Source organism: Antechinus flavipes, chromosome 6, assembly GCF_016432865.1.
Source record: "Antechinus flavipes isolate AdamAnt ecotype Samford, QLD, Australia chromosome 6, AdamAnt_v2, whole genome shotgun sequence".
NCBI classification, from domain to species: Eukaryota; Metazoa; Chordata; class Mammalia; order Dasyuromorphia; family Dasyuridae; genus Antechinus; species Antechinus flavipes.
The window spans coordinates 122,346,922-122,362,147 of NC_067403.1; the positions used below are offsets into that span (position 1 = coordinate 122,346,922).

A 15,226-nucleotide genomic window follows, 5' to 3' on the forward strand; every position below is an offset into this window, starting at 1 on the left:
AGTTCTTTCGCTGGGTGTAGCTGGTTCTATCTATTCATTACTGTACTATTGGAACTGATTTGGTTCATTCTATCACGGGCAGCTAGGTGGCACCAGGCCTGGAGTCAGGAAAACTTCCCTTCCCAAATTCAAATCCTCTCCCATATACTTATTAGTGGTGTGACCTTGGACAAATTATACCACACCAGTACCTTTGCCAAGAAAACCCTAAATGGATTTAGACCTCTGCGGACATAATTAGAATTATATCCCACATATAAATAATACTTTAAGTTTATAAAATCTTTATAAAGCTTTTTCTTAACAATAGTCTTGAGAGATAGGTCATTGTTGTTCAGTTTTGTCTGACTCTATCTGACCCCATGGACTTTGTGCATTATGTTTTCTTGGCATAGATACTGGGGTGGTTTGCCATTTTCTTATCCAGTGTGCCCCCATTTACAGAAGCAAATAGGGGTTAAATGATTTGCTGACAAATGGCATTGTAACTTAACTGCTTCAAACATTTCTTGCTTCCTGAAAATCAAAATGATCTATTTCCACAGATTTTCATAGAGAACTTTGGTTATTTCCCCCTGTTAGAATCTAACCTGATTCATATCCATGAATCCTCTCTCTGTCCTCAAAACAGAGGTGCCCACAGTGCTTTATGCTCACAATGGATGCTTACTTCACATGTTTGTTCAAATGAGTTTAATTGAATTGAAAATAAATTATTTCCCTGTTATCTTTTAGAATCTGTTATTCTTCCATAGAAGTCCCTAATTATATACATTCAAATTGATTGCTATGGAAATCCTGTTTTCTTTGACATGACAGCAAATTGATTTTTCTCGTAATATCTTTCCAGTTATTGCTGTCACCTTGACCAGCTTGTGTAGTTTGTCCTTCTCCCTGCTTTTCAAAGATGAGCATATTTAAGTCCAAAAAGGCTTTTAAATGTCAGCTGTGTCACAGACATTGTATTGGGGGGATATGTTGAAGGAAGTTAGGAGATCTAAGAATTGAAGCAGATATGGGAGTCCCCTTTCAGACTGGATGAAAGATTCTAAGGTGTTTGTGGAATTTAAAGAAGGTCCATTTGGCTGGACAAGGCCCTTTTCTGACACCTGGGGACTTTTAATTCTTCAGTTTTGGATGAAGAATAGTGGCTCATGGGTCCACAGTATCATCTGTTCTTTCTTTAACTGAGCGTGCATGTCCTCATGATGATGTTTGAGTCACAGTAAGAGGCAGCTAGGAATAACAGACAAAGAGCTAGCCTCAGAACTGGGAAGATGTAGATTCTGATTCACACTGGTTATGTGACTCTGGATAAGTTATTTGACTTCTCTGTAGTCTGGACAACTTCTGAGAATGTAATTTCCAGAAACAGTATGGATCTGCTTTGACAGAAAGTTTCTTCATCTGGGAATTCCCTGAACTAATTCATAATTCTCTGAATTTAGCACCTGCTCTGGAGTCAGGAAGACCTGAGTTCAAATCTGCCTCAGACATTTCTTAGTTGTATGACCCTGGGCAAGTCACTTAACCCTGTTTGCCTTAGTTCTTTATCTGTAAAATGAGCTGAAGAAGGAAATAGCAAACCACTCCAGCAGCATCTCTGCCAGGAAAATCCCAAATGGAGTCATAGTTTGAATTCTCTGAACAACTAGTTTCTATTCCCTGTCAAGCTCAAATAGACAATAAATCATTCCTTTTCTTTCCCTAATTGAATGCTCTTGGTGGATTACTGTGACTAAAAAGATTCATAAACCAGTGACTAACCTTCAGATGATATGCTTCTCTGAGTGCTGGTCCTTTCCAGCAAAGTAGAATCTTCTAATAGTGTGCAATGAATCAACATGCGCTTCAGCTACCTAGGGGTCCCTCTGTGCCACAGGGGGAATAAGGGAACAGTGTTTAATAGGATTTTTTTGGTATATATCCCCAGTTTTTTAGGCATTATATTCAGAGATCTTGCCAACAAAAGGCTGACATATTTGGCTTGTGGCTAGCTAATATTTTTCCTTTTTTTTTTTTTTTTTTATGCTATTTGTCATCTCCCCTTTTTGTATTTGTTGGTTTTAGCTTCCTTTGGGTAACATTGCATAAGCATTGGTTTCAGTTTTTGACTTAGGGATCATAAATCTAGAACAGGAAATTATCTCCACCACTTAATCCATCCCTTTCATTTTATGAATGAAGAAACTGAAACCTGAGGAGTTAAAGTGATTATCAAAAGTGTATTTAATACCTAAATTATCAAAGTAAATATCTTGTTTTTGGAGAGTTCTCTAATCATCTTAATTTATATTTTGACTTTTATATAAATTGAAGTTTGTTTGTTTGTTTGTTGTGAGACAATTGGGGTTAAGTAACTTGTACAGGATCACATCATTAATAAGTGTCTGAGTTCAGATTTGAACTCAGGTCCTCTTGACTCCATAGTCTATCCAGGGCCAGTGCTCTCCACCATGCTATCTAGCTACCTCTGATCAATAACCAATCAAAAAATCAATATTAGTCTTTGCAATTAATTAATCAGTTACTAACATGTGTCAAGCACTATGTTATTAGAAGGGTTCACATCAATAAAACAATTGACGTTAGAGGTATTGAACTGAATATTCTGGTCATGAACTCTGACTTCTAAACTTTGAAGATTTCAGCTCTCCTCAATGTTCACTTGATTACTTTACAAAAAATACCCTGATAGCATAATTCATAATTGGTGTTGATTGGCCATGGAGTCATTGAGTGTGGCATCAGGAAGATGTCTCTTTGTTTTTTTCCAGTTACTGCCTAAGTATCCAAATCACGAATAGACAGAAATAAAAGAATAGTTCTCAAATATGAGAAAAGTGGATTTGAATTATAAACATAAGATAATAGAAGACAAAGATATTCCAATGTGAGTTAGGAATCTGTTGAAATCAAGGCTGAGATTTGGGAAAATTCTGTAGAGAAGCAACAATTCAGCATCAGTCATAGTCCTAAACTGTTCATGCTCAGACCCTCTTCAACTGCCTTCTTATTGGTCTCTAACCCTTTTCCATTTCCTCTTTCCTATGATAAGCCAAAAGTTCTGAGTAAAGTACAAGGCTAATCCTGTTATCCCTTACCATCCCCCCAAAAAAGGTAGTGATCAGTATCACTGAATAGTGTGACCTCCTGAACATGGCATTCAGTACTCTTCATAATACGAATCCAATCTATCTTTCCAGCTTTTATCACATGCTACTTCCCTCGAGTTCTTTTATGGTCCAGCCTAAAGGGAAAACACTCCTTCCTTTGTTTTTGTCTTGCCTCCATGGAGGTTTGTCTTACCATCTTAATAATATAATAACAATATTAGTTAACATTTATATAGTGCTGTACTGAGTGATTTACAAATATTATCTGATTTGATTCTTATAAATCCATGGGAAGTAAGTAGCATTATTATCCCCATTTTACAGATGATAAAACTAGGTAACCAAGAGATTACTCTGGGCTGGATTTGAATGGTCTTCCTTACTCTAGTCTCAATGCTCTGTGCACTATGGCGCCATCTAGTGATGTACAATCTTCAAGGTCCAGTTACCATATTCCTGAAGCTTTCTTTGACATCTCCCTCTTTCTCTTCATTTCCCATGCACTAGGTAAAAGTGAGGTCTCTATCTTTAGAAGTTTCCCAGAAGCTTACCCAGCCTCAGTTTTTCTTTTAGTTGTCTGTTCTCCCTTATGTCATATTTACTTAAGTACATAGAGATCTTTCTTTCCTAATAAATAATCAATCCCTTGAGGGTAGGAACTAATTTTTTTTGTTTGTTTTGATCCCTAGCACCTAATATAGTACTTTATAAATATTAGGTGCTTTAATAATTTTTAAAATTTAATATTTTATTTTCCCATCAATTAAATGTAAAAATAATTGTAACTTTTTTTCTTCAGATTTTGAGTTTCAAATTCACTCTCTCCCTTCTTTCCCTCTACATCAAGAAGACAAGCATTTTTACCTAGCTTGTACATGTATAATCATGCAAAATACACATTTCCATGTAAGTCATGCTATGAAAGAAAATATAGTTTGAAAAAGTCCCCTAAAATAAAGAAAAAGGTAAAAAAAAAAAAAAACCCAGTTCTTTGATTTGTGAATAATTATTTGTTAAATTGAATTGATTTGAAAAGGATAGAAAGCAAAAGAATTGATGACTGCTTTAGAAATGCAAATATGGGAAAAGATTGAGAAAATGTCCAAAAAAAATGGATTAATTGAAGATCCAGAAAAAAAAAAAATAAACCATCTTTATTATGCTTCTCTCTTTGTTTTTGTTTTGACCATTAAACCTCCAGTTAGGTGTGCTTCTGGTCCTTCTGCTGTTCTCAGCAGAAATCTCCCTTCCCACAAGCAATCAACAGGAAGTACCTTTTTGAATCCCTAGTGGCTCCCACCTTTTGTTCTGAATCCCATTGTTTTATTCCCTTCTCTAAATTGCCACTATGATGTTGAATCCTGACTGCTCTTTAATCATAGTTAATTGTCATATTCCTGTGATTCAATATGCTTCTGAAAACCTTGGTCTAAGGGCCATTATCAGTTTTCATTTTTACATCCAACTAAAGAATCCATACCCACGCTGTTTGCTTGATTTTCTGCTATTTCCTGTCCAGCCTTACTGGCCAAGGTGGTGGTCTTTGTGACTGTGTAAAAGGATCAAAACAGGAAGGAAGGGCTAGAACCAGCACTAAGGATTGCTTTTCATGATGACAGATGGAGAGATAGATTGATATATATACTTTATATGATATGACATGATATATGATGAAAGGTTATAAAACATTATACAGGTAGCATATATAATCCTAATACATAGAATTATAGTCACATAAATGATAGATTTCAATATAGAAAATGTAATGAAATATTTTTGTAGAATATTATACATGAGTCATATTAATGTAATAATATGTATAGAATATAAAATCACAAATAGTGATTATGTTTACCAGTATATACATATGTATATGTATATATGACTATTTAAGTTGGGAGAGGGAGAGAGAAAATTGTAGGATTAATTCAGCCCTTGCATGGAAAGAGTATTTAGATTTAGAGGGAACATTTTAGAGGGGATTTGGGGGAAGGTTGGGAGAGGCAAAAGTGGATACAGCTGAAACAGCCCTTTCTATGACCAAGAAACCTTTAGTCAAAGATTTTTCCATTTGAGGACAGTGAAAGAGCTGGTTCTGAGTAGTCCTTTGTTTTTCGTCAGCTCTCTTAACAGACTCTAACTACTTGACTGCTGAGGAGTTGTAAATAGATTCCTTTTTTAATAAAGTAACTTCAGACCCTTATGAAGCTGACCCAGTTTTCCAGAGTAAGCATGTCATGCAGCTGTGGAGGATAAATGAATCTTTTTTTTTTTGCCAGCTTAGCTCCTCTGTCCCCAAGCTTTCAAATAGTGCCAAGGAGGAGCATTTTTTCTTTCCCATTGAGTGTCATTTTCTACAGGAACACAGACTAAGTTGACTTTGTTGGTCCCCTGAATCTCTATTCTGAACAAAACCTATATAGAAAAAATGTTTGGTTTGTTTTGAGATCATAAATCTTTGTTAAAATACACTTTCTTTCCTTCCTTCTTTCTTTCTTTTTTTTTGGCAGTGTCTTGCACTTTAATATTTTTTTATTAAAGCTTTTTATTTACAAAACATATGCATGGGTAATTTTTCAACATTGACCCTTATAAATCTTCTGTTCCAAATTTTTCCCCCCTTCCCCTTATCCCCTCCCCTAAATGGCAGATAGGAATACATGTTAAATATGTTAAAGTATGTCTTAAATCCAATATAGGTATATGTATTTATACAGTTATAAGAAAAATCAGATCAAGAAGGGAAAAAAAAAACTGAGAAAGAAAACAAAATGCAAGCAAACATCAACAGAAAGAATGAAAATTCTGTGTTGTAATCTACATTCAGTTCCAACAGTCCTCTCTCTGGGTGTAGATGGCTCTCTTCATCAATGAACAATTGGAACTGATTTGAATCATCTCATTGTTGAAGAGTGCCATGCCCATCAGAATTGATCCTCATATAGTATTGTTGTTGCCACGTATAATCATCTCCTGGTTCTGCTCATTTCACTTAGCATCAGTTCATGTAAATCTCCCCAGGACTTTGTGAATCATCATGTTGGTCCTTTCTTACAAAAGAATATTCCTTTTTTTTTTTGTCTTTTTTTTAATATTTTATTTTATTTTATTTAATAATAACTTTATATTGACAGAATCCATGCCAGGGTAATTTTTTTTTTTACAAAAATTATACCTTGCACTCATTTATGTTCCGATTTTTCCCCTCCCTCCCTCCACCCCTTCCCCTAGATGGCAAGCAGTCCTATATATGTTAGATATGTTACAGTATATCCTAGATACAATATATGTTTGCAGAACTGAACAGTTCTTTTGTTGCACAGGGAGAATTGGATTCAGAAGGTAAAAATAGCCCGGGAAGAAAAATAAAAATGCAGTTAGTTCACATTCGTTCCCAGTGTTCTTTCTTTGGTTGTAGCTGCTTCTGTCCATCATTTATCAATTGAAACTGAGTTAGGTCTCTTTGTCAAAGAAATCCACTTCCATCAGAATACATCCTCATACAATATCGTTGTCGAAGTGTATAATGATCTCGTGGTTCTGCTCATTTCACTCAGCATTAGTTCATGTAAGTCTCGCCAGTCCTCTCTGTATTCATCCTGCTGGTCATTTCTTACAGAACAATAATATTCCATAACATTCATATACCACAATTTACCCAGCCATTCTCCAATTGATGGGCATCCATTCATTTTCCAGTTTCTAGCCACTACAAACAGGGCTGCCACAAACATTTTGGCACATACAGGTCCCTTTCCCTTCTTTAGTATTTCTTTGGGATATAAGCCCAAAGAGAAACACTGCTGGATCAAAGGGTATGCACAATTTGATAACTTTTTGGGCATAATTCCAGATTGCTCTCCAGAATGGTTGGATTCGTTCACAACTCCACCAACAATGCATCAGTGTCCCAGTTTTCCCGCATCCCCTCCAACATTCATCATTATTTTTTCCTGTCATCTTAGCCAATCTGACAGGTGTGTAGTGGTATCTCAGAGTTGTCTTAATTTGCATTTCTCTGATCAATAATGATTTGGAACACTCTTTCATATGAGTGGTAATGGTTTCAATTTCATCCTCTGAAAATTGTCTGTTCAAATCCTTTGACCATTTATCAATTGGAGAATGGCTTGATTTCTTATAAATTTGAGTCAGTTCTCTATATATTTTGGAAATGAGGCCTTTATCAGAACCTTTAATTGTGAAGATGTTTTCCCAGTTTGTTGCTTCCCTTCTAATCTTGTTTGCATTAGTTTTGTTTGTATAAAGGCTTTTTAATTTGATGTAATCAAAATTTTCTATTTTGTGATCAGTAATGGTCTCTAGTTCATCTTTGGTCACAAATTTCTTTCTCCTCCACAAGTCTGAGAGATAAACTATTCTATGTTCCTCTAATTTTTTTATAATCTCGTTCTTTATGCCTAGGTCATGGACCCATTTTGATCTTATCTTGGTATATGGTGTTAAGTGTGGGTCCATGCCTAGTTTCTGCCATACTAATTTCCAGTTATCCCAGCAGTTTTTATCAAATAATGACTTCTTATCCCAAAAGTTAGGATCTTTGGGTTTGTCAAACACTAGATTGCTATAGTTGACTATTCTGTCTTGTGAACCTAACCTTTTCCACTGATCAACTAATCTAGTTGGTGACTGCTGCTTTATAATATAATTTGGGATCAGGTACAGCTAGGCTACCTTCATTTGATTTTTTTTTCATTAATTCCCTTGAGATTCTCGACTTTTTATTGTTCCATATGAATTTTGTTGTTATTTTTTCTAGATCATTAAAATATTTTCTTGGAAGTCTGATTGGTATAGCTAAATAAATAGATTAGTTTAGGGAGTATTGTCATCTTTATTATATTTGCTCGGCCTATCCAAGAGCACTTAATATTTTTCCAATTATTTAAGTCTGACTTTATTTGTGTGGAAACTTTTTTGTAATTTTGCTCATATAATTCCTGACTTTTCTTTGGTAGATAGATTCCTAAATATTTTATGCTATCAACAGTTATTCTGAATGGAATTTCTCTTTGTATCTCTTGCTGTTGGATTTTGTTGGTGATGTATAAAAATGCTGAGGATTTATGGGGATTTATTTTATATCCAGCTACTTTGCTAAAATTATGAATTATTTCTAATAGCTTTTTAGTAGAATCTCTGGGGTTCTCTAGGTATACCATCATATCATCTGCAAAGAGTGATAGTTTGGTTTCCTCATTGCCTACTCTAATTCCTTTAATCTCTTTCTCAACTCTTATTGCAGAGACTAGTGTTTCTAATACAATATTGAATAATAATGGTGATAGTGGGCAACCTTGCTTCACTCCAGATCTTACTGGGAAAGATTCTAGTTTTTCCCCATTGCATATGATGCTTACTGATGGTTTTAAATATATGCTCCTGACTGTTTTAAAGAAAAGTCCATTTATTCCTATGCTCTCAAGTTTTTTATTAGGAATGGATGTTGAATTTTATCAAATGCTTTTTCTGCATTTATTGAGATGATCATATAGTTTTTGTTTGTTTGGTTATTGATATAGTCAATTATGCTAATAGTTTTCCTAATATTGAACCAGCCCTGCATTCCTGGTATAAATCCTACTTGGTCATAGTGTATTATCCTGGGGATGATTTTCCGTAATCTTTTTGCTAATATTTTATTTAAGATTTTAGCATCAATATTCATTAGGGAGATTGGTCTATAATTTTCTTTCTCTGTTTTCAACCTACCTGGTTTAGGTATCAGTACCATGTCTGTGTCATAAAAGGAGTTTGGTAGGACTCCTTTAATCCCTATTTTTTCAAATAGTTTATTTAGCATTGGAGTTAATTGTTCTTTAAATGTTTGGTAGAATTCACATGTAAATCCATCTGGTCCTGGGGATTTTTTCTTAGGGAGTTGATTGATAGTTTGTTCTATTTCTTTTTCTGAGATGGGACTGTTTAGGATATTTACTTCTTCCTCTGTTAGTTTGGGCAAGCTATATTTTTGGAGGTATTCTTCTATTTCATTTAAGTTGTCAAATTTATTGGCATAAAGTTGGGCAAAGTAACTCCTAATTATTGTTCTAATTTCCTCTTCGTTAGTGGCGAGTTCTCCCTTTTCATTTTTAAGACTAACAATTTGATTTTCCTCTTTCCTTTTTTTAATCAGATTTACTAAGGGTTTGTCTATTTTGTTGGTTTTTTCATAGAACCAACTCTTGGTTTTATTAATTAATTCAATAGTTTTTTTACTTTCAATTTTATTGATCTCTCCTTTTATTTTTAGAATTTCAAGTTTAGTATTTGACTGGGGGTTTTTAATTTGTTCCTTTTCTAGCATTTTTAGTTGCAAGCCCAATTCATTGACCTTCTCTTTCTCTATTTTATGCAAATAGGCCTCTAGAGATATGAAATTTCCCCTTATTACCACTTTGGCTATATCCCATACATTTTGGTATGATGTCTCATTATTATTGTTTTCTTGGGTGAAGTTATTAATTATGTCTATGATTTGCTGTTTCACCCAATCATTCTTTAGTATAAGATTATTTAGTTTCCAATTATTTTTTGGTCTACTTCCCCCTGGCTTTTTGTTGAATGTAATTTTCATTGCATCGTGGTCTGAAAAGGATGCATTTACTATTTCTACCTTACTGCATTTGAATTTGAGGTTTTTATGTCCTTAATATATGGTCAGTTTTTGTATAGGTTCCATGAACTGCTGAAAAGAAAGTGTACTCCTTTCTGACTCCATTACATTTTCTCCAGAGATCTATCATATCTAATTTTTCTAGTATTCTATTTACCTCTTTGACTTCTTTCTTATTTATTTTGTGTTTTGATTTATCTAATACTGAGAGTGCAAGGTTGAGATCTCCCACTATTATAGTTTTGCTGTCTATTTCTTCTTGCAGCTCTTTAATTTTTCTTTTAAGAAATTAGATGCTACACCACTTGGCGCGTATATGTTTAATAGTGATATTGCTTCATTATCCATGCTACCCTTTAGCAAGATATAGTGCCCTTCCTTATCTCTTTTAATTAGATCAATTTTTGCTTTAGCTTGATCTGAGATCAGGATGGTTACCCCTGCTTTTTTGACTTCACCTGAAGCATAGTAGATTTTGCTCCAACCTTTTACCTTTAACCTGCATGTATCTCCCCCCTTCAGGTGTGTTTCCTGTTAACAACATATTGTAGGATTCTGGCTTTTAATCCATTCTGCTAACCGCTTCCTCTTTATGGGGGAGTTTACCCCGTTCACATTTATGGTTAAAATGACCAGTTCTATATTACTTGCCTGCTTTTCTCCCTTCTTTCCCCCTTACCCTCCTTCCCAGTATTAAGCTTGTGAGCACCACTTGCTTCTCACAGCCCTCCCTTTTTAGTATCTCCCGCCTCTGCCTTAGAGTTCCTCCCCCTATCTTACCCTTTCCCTCCCAGTTTCCGTATTCCCTTCCACTTAGCTTATTCCTTCCCTTTTCACTTTTCCCTTCTCACTTTTCAATGAGGTGGGAGAAGTTTCACCATAAATTGAATATGTCTAAGATTTTTCTCTTAAAGCCAATTCTGAAGGCAATAAGATACCCACTATATTCATCCCCCTCCCTTCTTTCTCTCAGATATAATAGGTTTCCTTTGCCTCTTCATGAGATGTACTACCCCCACTTTACCCTTTTTCTGGTACAATGTCCTTTCCACATCTAGTTTCTAGAACAAGGTATACATGTATTCTTTATACATCTTTATAGCCGAAATAGAGTTCCCAAGTTTAATCTATACCTTTTTAGATTTCTCTTGAGTTCTATATTTGTAGATCAAACTTTTTGTTAAGTTTTGGCTTTTTCATTAAAAAATAGGTGAAATTCGCTTACTTCGTTGAATGTCCATCTTCTTCCCTGGAAAAAGATGCTCATTCTAGCTGGGTAAGTTATTTTTGGTTGCATACCAAGTTCCTTAGCCTTTCGGAATATCATATTCCAGGCCCTTTGATCCTTTAATGTGGATGCTGCTAGATCCTGGGTGATCCTTATTGTGGCTCCTCGATACTTGAATTGGGTTTTTCTAGCTGATTGCAATATTTTTTCCTTCATCTGAGGGTTCTGGCATTTGGCCACTATATTCCTTGGTGTTTTGATTTTAGGATCCCTTTCCGTAGGTGATCGATGAATTCTTTCAATGTCTATTTTACCCTCTGTTTCTATGACTTCTGGGCAGTTCTCTGATAATTTCCTGGAAAATAGTGTCCAGGCTCTTTTTTTCATCATGCTTTTCTGGGAGTCCAATGATTCTCAGATTGTCTCTCCTGGATCTGTTTTCCAGGTCTGTTGTCTTCCCCAGAAGGTATTTCACATTCTTTTCCATTGTTTGATTTTTTTGGATTTGCTTGACTGATTCTTCTTGTCTCTTCGAGTCATTCAATTCCAGTTGTTCAATTCTGATTTTCAATGAAGTATTTTCTTCATTCACTTTTTAAAAATCTTTTTCTAATTGTCCAATTGAGTTCTTTTGTTCTGTGGAATTTTTTTCCATTTCGCCAATTTTGTTTTTTAGAGAGCTGTTTTCTGTTTCCAGTTCACTAATCCTATTTTTCAAGGATTTGATTTCTTTATCCACTCTCTCTTTAAGTGAGTGGGATGACTTCTCCAGCCTCTCTTGCCAAGCCTCCCTCTCCTTTTCTCATTTTTCTTCTAGCTCCCTTGTGAGAGCCTTTTTAATTACTTCTATGAGGTTCATCTGTGCTGAGGAACAGATGATCTCCTCCTTTGGGGATTCACCTGGAGACTGCCTGTTTTTAGTCTCCTCAGGGTTTAGAGTCTGCTCTCTATCTGTAGAGAAGCTGTCAAGGGTTAAAGTCCTCTTCAATTTTTTGCTCATTTTGTCAAAGAATCAAAGACAAACTAGCAAAAAGAAAAAAAAAGAAAGAACCCCTAAATGGAGTCTGCTTTTTTGGGGGGAGGGGCTGGGTGGTGTTACCGAGCTTCCTCTACAGACTGCGGGGTAGCAGCGAGGCACTAGCAGGACTGTGTGCGCCTGTGCTCTGAGACTCTGAGAGTGTGTTGAGACACTGTGGGGGAGGGGTGTCAGGTCCCGAGAGACTCCAGCTGTTTGGGGTTGTATTCTTCACCCCTGGTGTTTTTAGCTTCTCTGCTGGGCTGCTGACTTGCTGCCGGAGCAAAGTATCCAAACCTGTAGCGAAGCTCTCCCCGCAGAGACGGCTGCGATCACACCCCACCCCCTCTCCTCTCTGCTCCCGTGCTCTCACTGCCACTGCCCTCAGTCTGTGCCCGATCTAAAACCATCCCCACCCTCGAGCAAAAACAGACCTTTCCTGGCGAATATAAAGGATGGCTTCTCTTGGTAACTATTTGTGGGTTTTTTTCAGTCAAGCATTGATTCAGAGGCTTGTAATGAAATGGATAGTGAGAGAAAACGCAGAGCTTACACAGCTGTGTGCCTCCTCTCCACCATCTTGGCCGGAAGTCAAGAATATTCCATAATATTCATATGCCGTAACTTATTCAGCCATTCTCCAATTGATGGGCATCCACTCAGTTTCCAGTTTCTTGCTGAAGAGGGGACCCCAAAACTCTAAAAATCCTTAAAGGAGAAAATCTCCTTCCAACTCTACCTCAGTGAAGGACCCCACTCCGAGGGACAAACAGTTTCATGCTTGTTACCTGGGTGCAGTCAGCTCAGTCCTGAAACTCATTGAATTCAATTCATATTCCAGTTTAAGCTGAAACCCAGTGAGGAGCCAACTTGGGATTCCACCCACGAGTTCCATTCAGCTAAGGCTCCAAACTAAAACCCTCTTTTTGCAAAGTTCCAAACATGCCAGCTCCTTGCTTGGTATGCCATGGAGCCTCTGTCCACTGGAATATTCTTTTCCAGTGCCATGCTCTCTTTACCCTCACCTATTTCCCTAACCAGACTTTATGCCTCTCTGTCAGGATTTCTAATCTTACTTCCAAATTCCTATAATAAACCTCTTTTTATCAATCTAGGTTTTCGGGTTTGTAAATTCCTTTACAGAGAACCTCTGCGCTGCCAGAAGGGAGTCCCCAAAACTCCCTACCTTTGTGCCGAATCCCAAGGGGATGCAGGGGAGCCAAAGCTCTCCATTTGGTTCCCTGATCCCCGAACCTGCCACTAGACCTTATCATTTAACTCCCTGACCACCAGAAACCCTAATCTCATTTTTGGTTCCCTAAATCTAGACCTTATCATTGCCGCTACAAAAAGGGCTGCCACAAACATTTTTGCACATGAGGGTCCCTTTCTCTCCTTTTAGATGTCTTTGGGCTATAAGCCCAGTAGAACACTGCTGGGTCAAAGGATTGCATTTTCTTTCTAAAATTTTTTTGATACCTTTTCCCCCATTGTCTTTATTACCCAATATCATTCTTTCCTCCTCTCTCATCTAGAGAGATCCTTTACAATAAAGAAGGAAAAAAAGAAAGAGGGGGAAAAAAGCAGTTGAAAAAAACTAAAGGAGATGTATCCTCATGTCTCTTCATTGGGATAAAGTAGGGTGGTCTGGTAAAAGTTTAACAACCAGCTCTCCATAAAGAATATACTTCTGAGTTTAATTGGCATTGTTAGCAGGTTATTCATTGTTTTCTTGTTGTTGATTCATTTCAGTCATATCTGATTCTTCATGACCCCATTTACAGTTTCTTTGATAGATATTAGAATGGTTTACCATCTCCTTCAGATCATTTTACCGATGGGAAAACTAAAACAAAAAAGCTTAAATGACTTGCCCAGGGTCTCACAGCTAGTAAATTTCTGAGGCCAGATTTGAATTTAGGAAGCTTGAGTCTTGCTTATTACAGGCCCTGCACTCTATACATCACACCAACTAGATGCCGCATTACTTTCTTAAGTCTAGACAATCAACAGAACAATTAATCAAACCCTGATTTTTGTTTGCCAGTACATGTTCACACTGAAAATATACATTCAGCTATCTAGTTGGAGCTGGCTTCTCTTATGCCTGGGGCCAAATTTAGTTGATTATAATTACACAAAGGGCTGTTTTGATTTTGGAATGTTGGTTCTGTACATTTACATTGTTGTAATCCTGCTTACCTCATTTTATATCAGTTCATATAAGTCTTTATATTGATCATGTTCATCATTTCTCATAATCTAATCGTATTCAATTAAATTCATGTGTCATACATAATTTATCTACTCCCTTTTTCCTAGCTTCTTAAACTGTGGTTCATGATCCCATATGCCCTCATAAATGAATGTGGGGGTCATGAAATTCTGATTTATAATCAGTAAATGTTTGATTTCTATACCTATTTTATATTTCCATGTTCTCAGTCATGTAAAAATTTCTTGGGCAAAAAGTGGAAAAAATTTAAGAAACCCTGGTTGATGGGGAATCAAGTTCTTTGAATAGCTGAATGAATGAAAAATCATGTTTTAAATACCTACCATTGTGCAAAGTAGTGTGTTAAGCACCAAGCTTACAACAAATAAAAAGGGAAGAAAGTCTTTTCTTCTAAGAAATTAATTTTTTGAAAGGGGGAGACAAAAACATAAGTTGTAATCGCAAACCAGATGAGAAGACCCCATCATTCTTACAAGGACAGCAGATACTAAGTTATATTCTTTAATGTTATCCCCACTTATGAAACTATTTCCATTTCTGTTGAAATGTTTGACAGTCCCAAGGATTTTGGTGTCAAGAAATTTTTGTGTGTGTGTGCAGTATGTGGAGTTTTAGTAATTTATGACTACCAGGAAAATAGGAGCTGTAGCATCTATAAAGGCAGTTGCCTAATTGCATTTTTATAAGGGTTGCTTTACTGAAAGATAGTTAAGAGGACCAGGCTAGAAATAGGATTGGTGATTTGGGAGATTCTGTTATTCCCAAGGTTCCTGGGGTTTTGATATTAGTATGTCTCCATCATGGTCTGAGGGGAGGTAGTAGTTTTACTTGCTTCTTACTTATCTTTACCCGTCTCACTCTCAAGATGTCTTGCTGCTTCACCTAGGCTTTGTGGATAGCTCTTACAAAAATGTAGCTATAAAAATTTTTGTGTATATTAGCTCTTTTTCTTTATTTTTTATCCCTTGGGTATATATACTTAGATGCGGGATCA

General features: G+C 36.3%; 1 protein-coding gene across 1 annotated transcript in view; it reads left to right on the forward strand.

Annotated features, from left to right (window-relative positions):
* SNX25 (sorting nexin 25) overlaps positions 1–15,226 on the forward strand; it is a 291,635-nt gene that overhangs the window by 243,909 nt on the left and 32,500 nt on the right.